Source organism: Phalacrocorax carbo, chromosome 1 (genome assembly GCF_963921805.1).
Source record: "Phalacrocorax carbo chromosome 1, bPhaCar2.1, whole genome shotgun sequence".
NCBI classification, from domain to species: domain Eukaryota; kingdom Metazoa; phylum Chordata; class Aves; order Suliformes; family Phalacrocoracidae; genus Phalacrocorax; species Phalacrocorax carbo.
The window spans coordinates 167,815,149-167,825,604 of NC_087513.1; positions in this window are offsets into that span (position 1 = coordinate 167,815,149).

Sequence of the window (10,456 nt, forward strand, 5' to 3'; positions counted from 1 at the left end):
GAAGAAAACAGCTGTAGAGCTGGGAGCACAAGCAGCTCTTTTGACTCCTAGTTGTCTGGTTTAACCGTCAAAATTTTGTTAATACTTGTGTATTAACTGGCATAAAATTTAAGTTATATTCAGCAGCATAAGAAGTTCAATAAGTGTTCAGATATATTGGCAGCTAAATAACTACTGGGATATTGGATACTACATGTTTTCTGTTGCTGCTCTTGGAAGTTCATTGAAATATGAGGGTGACTTATGCTCTCATGCATGTCATTTATATTTGCCCAACATATAAAATGAAAAGTTTTATTTACAAGTAATATTGTAAGTAGATCTGAGGAGACAACTTGGATAGCTGAAAAAAGTCTGCAGGTTTCACCTCACCCCCACATTTTATCCTTTTTGCTCCAGTCTTCCAAGCAGACATCCATTTACTTTGTAAGACTTTCCTTTTTTAATGCACTGGTATCCAAATGTAACAGTTAATTTGGTCTTTCAGTCAAGCACACAGACTATTACTGTCATGCACAATATGATACAAATTCCACTGGTCACTCCAAATGCTCTTTAAAGTATACAGATAATTAGTTTTCAAGTTTGCAGTCCTGTCTTTAAGAAATCAATTTTTATAATATTTTTCTTGCTTTTACAAATTTGTTTTCATGCTGTAACCAGAAGCGCTTTAAGGCCAGAGTGTTGAGGTCCTTATTTTTTCCTTTACTGTATCTATACACCAAATGTCACTTTGAATGTCTTCACTTGCAAGGCATTTGGAAGTGCCTTCATCTTGCCATGTGTGCAATAAACTTTTCTTTCTCCTTTAGCTCTTGACTGAACTCAGTTAACCATGAACTTGGCAAAGTGAAACATGAAAAGTTCACCAACATATTTGTTTATTGATCATACAGTTATCTCAACCTCTGCAAAAAAGAGATCAATATATTTTCTTAGAATATTAATTTCGCTCAGACAGCTCACACCATTTTGCAAAATTCTGCCTTTGAAGAATGTCTATGGCATATTGCATGACCTGTAATATTAAAGGCCTTTGACCTGAATGGAGGTAACTTTTTTTTTTTTTTAATCACTGCTCCCTTACCATGTGTCAAGCCTTTCACTTTTCCTCTGAGTGCTTGTTGATGATGATGAGCCATGAAACCTTGGATCCAAACATAGCTGGTGTTCCATCTGTTGTTATAGAAACCAATTTCATCATCATTATTTTGCGTTTAATAACGTACTTGAACTCAACATAATTATCTTCCTCTCTTGATTCTTCTTCATTATTTGTGTCCTCAAAATATCTTTGTTTACATGGCTCACTTGAGCTATCTCACATTCAAATACTCCCATTCAAGCCAATGATACACACATCATTAAATATTTTTTAATCATTAGCAAGTATAAACTTTGTTTTTTCTCTAAAAATATATGTAGTCTATAGCTTGTTATTTACATAATTCCTTGTTTCTTTGGGGTATTTTTGAGGGAGACGATTCCATCATTCTTTTGAAGAAAACTGTTATTATAAAACATCAGCAGTCTTGAAAGATGCTCCAGCAGCGATTTTCAGATTTTCTTAAGGTATTTTTAGAGAGAAAGGTCTTATTTTTCTTCTGGAGATCACATAGTCTTTATTGGAGGAGTATTACTTTTGAAAAAAGTATCATCTGATTTTCCACACATTATGATGACATTAGGCTTTATCCTATCATTTTCTTTTCTTTCTTTGTCTTGCCTTTCCTCATTAGTAAGACATAGTAGGTGTTCATATTTTCAGCAGTAGCTTTCAAACTCCCCTGCTTTCCTTCAAAACAGCACACTTACATTTACTGCTTGAGTGCAGAGGTCCATGTATCACAACTGTATGTCCTTTGATTAAATTGAAAGTAATATCCTTCCTATCTCAGATTTTTGTACATTTTATTTACTTTTTTTTTCTGTATCTCTTTTTTCCTTCCTTACTGGTTGTTCTCATCCCATTCCTCTGCTGACTACTGGGCTGCCTCCAACCAGGATTGCTTTTCGAAGCCATATATAAGAACTTCCTTACGTTTCTTATCTGCTGAATGGATTCCCAGGGAGAGTGCGAGGAAAGGAAGGAAGCCATGAGTTTTAATCTCTCCTCTGCTCTTTGTTATTCCTTACACTGAGTGGATAACCATTCAAACTTTTCAAACTGCGCAGTGATGGCTAGAGAGTTACACTCTTCAAATTTATGTAGGTTTAAAATTAACTATTGGCATGGAGACTTGACAAGCTGGTGGCTTTTTTGGGGGGAGGGAGTTATAAATGAAAGAAGGGGTTAAGTCTGAGTTAATCTATATAACAATAAAAATTTTAATATCACAGAAAGGATTCATGTCTCACTATTTTTTAGTGATCTAACTGCACTTTATTCCTCTCATGTCTGAGAATAGATCAAACTTTAATTTGGCACCTATACTGTGTTCTTGTCTAGAGTGGGATTCACCTCATCCAGATTCAGCTTTTTAAAGCTGAAGTCATTCTACCCTCAAAAAATAAGGAGTTAAGTTCAGAACAAAAGAATTACCTGCTATTGGATTCTGACTATTGTATTTAAAACCAGCTTTGGGTTTTTACCACACTCTTCCTTCCTTCCTTCCTTCCTTCCTTTTCCATCCTTGGACAATTAATTTTGACCTAAAGACTGGAGAAAAATAATTAAAAATCCCCAAATATTTTTTATTAAGTCCACAAAATCTATGGATAATTTTGAGTGATTATTATATTGTCAAAGGCTCTGTTTTACTATATGTTCTATCTGAAGTAACATCTGGGTTGGAAAATCAGTGGGTTGAGAAAATTGAGATTTCATAAAAGCGTATCAATAACATCAGCAGCAGCACGTGAGCTAGATCCAGAGTTGGGGTTCCCAGTGCCACAACAGAAGCCACAAAGCTCACTCTGCTATTTCTGCCACATATCAGTCCAAAGCACTTGTCTGCTGCTTCTCTTGGTTAAGTCTGGCTGAGGTGCATGGCAGCTGCTCTCGCCCAGTGCAAGGAACGGGTAGCATGGCATAGCAGGACACCATCAGCTGGCAGGATCTCTCTTTTGCTCCATGGAAGGGAGAGCTTAAGCAGCATTTGGCTACTGAAGCTTCATTTTCTACCTGAACAACCAGTTCCGGCCTTCTCCAGGGAAAGAAAAAGATCCAAATGGGAACAGTCTGTAAGCTGGATCTGCACAGAGGACACACATGGTTAGCTAAGACAGAACATTTGAGGAGCTCTACTGTGTTTAAGTCCAGTAACCCCAATTGCTGGAGGCAGCCTTTCTGTATTTAGAGCTACTCACCACTGTCAAGGACAGAGCTTTTTATTATTATGTTGACAATCAAACCTTTGTGCACCCGAAAACTTCAAAAATATGTATGTTAACACCCTTTTTTCAGATTTTAGATATGTATTTCAACACCAGTAAATGTGAATTACATAGGACTTGGGGGACTACTTTTTCTGTTGGCTCTGAATCATAATGGAATTGATTTAGAAGAGAAGAGAATCATTCAGTCTCAGACAGTTCTACCACAGTACAAATAAAGTATAGATGACTGTACGCAACTTCCTTATTCAAATGGTCAAAAGAGTTTAATTTTGCTGGCAAAAATCCTGTTCCCAATTACATAAATGGAACCCAAATCAATTTTAATAAGTTGAAATTTAAAGACCTGATCCATCTCAGAAATAAATGTTAGTCATGTCACTGGCTCAAAAACTTCATTTTAGCAACCAAAGCAAAGGTTGGGAAGGGGAAGGCACAACAGCTTTACAAAATATATATTCATTCAGAGTTTTATTTTGCTGTGCTCTCTTACAGTAAGAGATGAGGGATTCTTTTTGGATTTTCTTTGTAAAGGTGTACTTAGACTATTAGACAGCTCACATAATTTTTATTCACTTCACAAGAAAAGTGTACACATATTTTTACAAGCAGGTAGAGCACAGTTAGGCTGGCCTACTCATTTAAACATGAAGATCTCTGCATTCTATTTTTCTTAAACAAGTATAGCTATGCTCTTTGAAAAGAAAACCCATTTTTCCATTAATATTTATGTTTCCTTTGATATTTAATAGGAATCTCAGAGGTAATAAAATTTGCCTTTTTTAAAAAAAATTTATATTATTTTCTGGAACATTCATTTATACATCCAAAATCATTGGAACTTGCTTTTAGAGAAGATATTAATATATTTTGGTAGCATATAAGTATGTGTTTGTCTGTGTGTATGCAGAAAAACTAGAGGAATGGTACACTAATTTCACTCACTGTGACACACTGCTATCCAAGAATCTTTATTTCCTGAGAATGAATGTCAGGCATATAAACATAAATGACTTTGGATTACTAGCAGTTATAAAAAACAAGAGCAGCTTGTGCCGAGGCAATTCATACTAAGATTTTATGTTCACTAAGCACAGTTTAAAATGCATATTGCACAACAAGGACTTTGTCACAATGACGAATATGTGTGCACTCTTTGTGAAGCTGGAAAGGAATTTAAAATGAAAGCATCTTAAATCAGATATCTGAACACACCATGGCTTGCCAGTTCATCAGTTCAATCATGTTTATCCATTCCCTAGCTCCTTGAACTGCTCTCCCACTAGGTGAAAAATGGTAAGTTTACTGCACCTTCAAGGGAACAAGTTCTTCCACACAGCATAAAACCAAACTATTGGCTTCAGTAATGGCACAAAGTAAATTTTATCTCTAGCTACTGTTTATTCAAAGTCAAGGCCAATCACTGGCCTTCCTGAAATAATCTTCTTTTGATGCAGTGGTGCGAAAGGACCCTAGTCTTTCTATAAATAGGCAATGAAGGAGTGAGATTTAAATTGGAACTGCAGGGTTTTGAACTCTCAAAATAGGGCCACATATTTAGATGTCTAATTAGGAGTTCAAGATTCTAATTTCAAGCATTTGTAATTCAATCTCTTGTGTCACGATGACCTTCAGAACAATGGAGTACCATAGGTACTGTGTTTTACATGAAATATATAAAGGTAAAAATAAATTCCAGAAGTAATTTCAGGTTTCTAGTTGTCTCAACATGTTTATCAATTTTCCATTCCTTAATTAACCATCATTAAGATGCAAATAAGTATTTAAGAGTTGTCTGACAAACTATTCAGCTACCATTAATGCATTCCTGTCTTTAATTCTAACGTATTGCTGGAGTTCCTTTTACTTCTTAATTGGTCCCCAAACTGCAGCTGAGTTGCTCCCATACGTCTGCTGCTGGGATGAGCACTGACTTAAAAAGCTGGCTGGACAGGTAGAAGTCTTTATTTTCCTGAGTACCTTTGGGATAATTTACCACCTGACAATACCTAAAAAAAGGAGGCAGCACTTACAAGTCTCCAAGTGGATACACTCTCACGTTTTTCTTAAATATGGAAATGAACTAATAAAAAAGTGCAGTAGCCTTGCAATAAGCGTGCATTTTCTAAATAACTAGCACGCCTTTAATGTGAGATATTTAAGTACATAGGCTCTGTCCATTAATGTCTGCACATAATCATGAAGGTGAAAGACATAACTAAAATTTAGTTAAGGTATATTTTAGGTTCAGTTATTTAGCTTTATAAAAGAAAGACCGTAGGAAAGCAGATGATGAACATTCACCGATACAGTCCTGGGATCAGCTCATTCTTATGTTCAGATTTTGATGTTATAATATGAAATTAAAAACATAGAATAAATAGCATTTAGGAAAAACACTTGTTTGTTGCTATAAGTTAGAAATTGAAAGATCGAACCAGTAGATTAGATACTTTAACACACTGAAATTGTGTTACAATGCTTGTTTATTCTGAATAGTTGAAATTCAACAAAGGCACCCCAGGTACTGCTTTTGTTATATATTTCTAAATTCTAAACTCTGTACAGTTAAACAAAATTTCACTCTTTGATTTGCAAAAACATATTTATCTTTAGAAAAGGTTTGCTTTTTCAATACAGATATGCTTTATGCTGAAGACAGCTTCTACGTCTTGAATTTCAGCTATGATGTAGCTCATTACATTAGCACAAAGAACTCAGGAAATATATTACTAAAGTGTATTCAGCCATGGCTACAGATTTGATAGTGCCTACCCTGGAAAAGATCCATCATTCAAAAATGGTCTTCTGTGCTGAAAGGACAAACTTCAATGAAATTAAATTCCTAAAATAGAGGCACACTCTTCTGCATCCCAATATTGGATGCAAAAATGCAAAGGAATACTGAATTGAGCAGTCTTCAGCAATCAGTATTTTTAGTCCATGCCTCATAGATGTAACAAGCAGGCTTAAGAAAAGAGTATTTAATGCTTTAGGGCTCATGGGGCTGCTTCATATAGCATCTAAGCCTGTTCACTTTATTCGCAAGATTAAGAAAAAAAATCTGTAGGGGTACATTTCAATGGAAAATATTCAGGGAAATTTAGGATTGAAAAATCATAAATGTGTGTAAATCTCAAATGTATGGAAGACGTGACAAATTTATCCCTTTTTGAACATCCTCAATTCAGGTTAATACACAGTGTTGCTTCATCAGAAACGAACTTTTCTACAGAAACAAGAGAAATGCTGAAGATTATTGACTGAGCTAGTGTATCAATATTTTTTTTCCATAATCAAGTAAATTTTTCCACTATAAAACCTGCCTTTTATGACGTCAAAGAAAGATTGTTTCATTTGCAACTGCAAAATAACATTTTAAAATACATGTACAAAGAAGTTGTATTCAGCCTTGGAATGCACCATCCTTTAGCAAAGTGTTAGAAGACAGAATTTGATTGCACGCACTAATTACCCTGTTCAAGCAATTGATTAACTATGGGCTATGATATTGCATTACAGAGAGCTCGATTTGGTACAGCTGTCCTGAACATACATAGCTAAACTATTTCACTTAATAGAAGTTGTTGTTATATAAGTTAAGCTATGTATTTTTTGATACTATAGAAAAATGGGGTTGATTCTTTTTATATTCTCTTCCTTTTGTACAGCTAAAGGGATGCAGCGTTAGATGGACACTGAGCAGAAATCCTTATCTCAAAATCATTAAATGGAAGTCTAGGAGATGCAGAGCCTTGTCTATTTCTCTGTGATAGTATCAGGTCCCGAATCCTGTACTGTTCACAAGAAGGAAGGCAAAGAATTAAAAATGCTTTTGCAGTTAACCTTAAATCAGGTCCTCAGGCCACTGCAGTCTATTCTGATAGCTTAGAGAAACACAAGGTGTAGATAAAGGTTGGTACAAAAAGGGTGAATAGAAGCTTTCTCTCACTAATTAAAAAGAATTTTTCCTTTTTTCTTTCTCTGTCATACATTCATATATATGCATATAGGCACACTCTCCCCTTTGTGAAACAGATAAAACATATGCAATACACTGGCAGTTATTATGCCATTATTATAGAGTGAGATTTGAAATAAAAGTTATTTACATATTTGAGATACATTTGTTATATGATATATAAAACTGTTCTCATAAATCATGTCAGCAGAAGCTAACTTAGATGGCCAATCTGTGCATCAGGTAATATATGCTTATGCATTTTGCTGTTGCTCTGCATGCACATCTACAAAATCTGTCAAAATCTCTACTTCTGGAGATAAAAATGATGAACTTGTCTTCCTCTACTCTTCACTTTTTTTCCCCCCACACACACTTTTCCTGATTTAACTTTGGTTTCTTTTCTTGGGAAGAAATGTCACCATACTATATCACAATCTGTGGTTTCCAAATTAGGATGACTATATTCTCATCTAGGGGCTTTGTTATACACGTCCAGAAAACTTGTCTTTTCACAATCTCTCACAAAACATGTTTAACATGCATCCTCTGAGAAAAAAAAAGGGTTTATAACACTGATCAGATTAATTGCAAGTACAGTGCTTGATTCATTGGACCCTTTAATGTTAAATAACTCTTTATGGAGGTCCTGTGGTTATGTGCTATTTTTACAGGCTACTGTCACCAAAGATGAGGGGAAATAAGGTGAAGTTGGATGCTATAGGAAATAGCTAAATAGCTGTGGCAAAAATTGGGGAAAAAAAACCCATTTGCAAACTAAAATTAGCACACTGATACTGAGTATTTTTGAAGTAATTTTGAAGATGTAGATGACACCATTGGAATGACAGAAACACAGGGGATCTAGAAAAATGGCTGAGTATTTAAAAACCAGGTTAGAATTTTTACAGAAGTGAGTGCTAAAACAAAGCAGGAGAACTGGATGACAAGATATTTGGAGAATAATATTGATGATGAAGGAAAAGATGCTGAAAATATCTTGGCTGACTCAGCATAGCTGTTTTAGAAGGAAGCTGAGGACAATGAAAAGAAATCAGGTAATTTCTGGATAGCGCTAGAGAGCTGCAGGCTGTTAGAGGAAGTAAATTGGAAAATGTTTTTACAGCTATGCGAAGCTAGTAAGCAGGTTAGAATTTTAATATGAAAGGATACTTGCTGGAACAAACCCACAAAAAAACCCTGAAGTGACAGATTTACATGAATAGTGAAGAGAAGGCTACTGTTTCAGTACTAAATTATTTTCTTTCTTCAAAATATTATTTTTCCTTGAGAAATAAATACAAAATTGAGCAACATCCTCCAGATGTAAGAGCATAAGGGTTTTTTCACCCTGCAAAATACTATACAATCCACTTACTTGACCATATTTTCTATATGCAACAAGACCTTTCAGCACTTTTGACAGACTGACCTCATGACTTATTCCTTGGTGGAAATTGTCTGGATCTAACCCAAAATGTTAATCATAATTTGTTAACTCTTCTGCACTTTTGATATGCTGATCTATGGAGCAGTCTGGATCCAGTGACTTAAATCGTGACTTAATGTAATGAGTAGGAAAAACACATAAAGAAGAAAAAAAATGTTTTTAATGAACAATTAATTTGCCATGCAGAGTTAAGTGGAAGAAATTTATTTACTTCCGTCTTGTGAAGGGGCTTTTGCAGTGATGAGAAATGGAGACTGGAGAACCAGAGTGATGGATCACACAGCCAACCATACAGTCACACAATGGTCTGTGTAATATCAGAATCTCTGATTCTCAAAATCATTCCTAGGTGTTTGAGAGAAAATTGAATTAAAAGGATCAAATATCACTTTTCTTTCTTCCCTTCCTCCCTCCCTATCTTCATTCCTTCCTTCTTTCCTCAAAAATAATAACCCATTGGAACCTCAGCAAATATGGGTTACTGAAATGATAAAATAGCAGGTAGCAAGGAGATATACTCTGGTCAAGCAAAGTGCAAATTATTTTACAATAGCATACTTGCTACCTGGGAAGATTAAATTTCTTGCATTATAGATTTTTTTCCACTGCATGAATGCATGCCTGCGCACAAATGTGCATGTGTGTGTGTTTACTTTTAATGAGCAAGTTAAGTACATTTTCCTTTACCAAGAAAAGTCTAGATTATCACATTTTTTCTGCTTCTTTCTCTTTCCAAGTTTAACAAAATTAATCTTTTTCAAAGATTGTGAATTGTTATCCAGAAGCTCAGTCTTCTTTTTTCAAACAAATAAACTTCCAGATTCACTCATTTATTTAGAGTATCTAGTTTTGAAGGATACAAAGCAAAAAGACAAAGCATTACACTAAACATATATGTTTATGTATAATAACGAGTATAATGAGAGAAAGAATAAGCCTCAGGACAATAAAAATAATCAGGATTTGGGATTTTGAAAAAACTAAGCCAATAGATACTGCAGAGTATAAACCAATTAGGTGAGTGGAAAAGAAATAATAAAAATTGTTGTATGCATTACACAAAAGAGTCATGCATCATACCATTCCCTCCAAAATTAAGGAGTTACTATAAAAATTTATTAAAATCATTTATCTGGTTTGTAGCTGTAGCTGAAAAGGTAAACAGGATCATAGGGTGAATAAACAAAACCATATAATGCAAATTTTAAAAACCGTTACATATATACAAGGAGTTGGTTATGTCTAACACTTATTTAGACTCGTATGCTCTGTTCCTTCCATTCACCTTTTTACAAGGACATTACTGCTGTAGACAGAGAATAATATAAGATGATAATAGTATAGTTCAGCAGTCTATTCAGTAGTGAAAATTGTGGATTTATTTTCTTTAAAGGACCTAAATAGCAGCATTCAGAGTAAAGAAGTTTATATATAGTGAAATATCAAACTGTTCAGACTGAAGAAATAGCAAAAAATAAACAGAACAGTCAAAAAGAGGAAATTTAATCAGAAACTAATTTACTTAGGTAGATAAAATTATGAACAAAGACACCAAGTAGACCAGTGAAGCAAAAAATATAAATAAGGGGATGAAGCAGCCAGAGATTTATATTTTTTGATGTGAAGGAATATATTAAAGGACACAGAGGACAAGCTGGAATGTGAGATTTAGATAAACTTAAAGGAATTTATTTTTCTACCTTTTATGT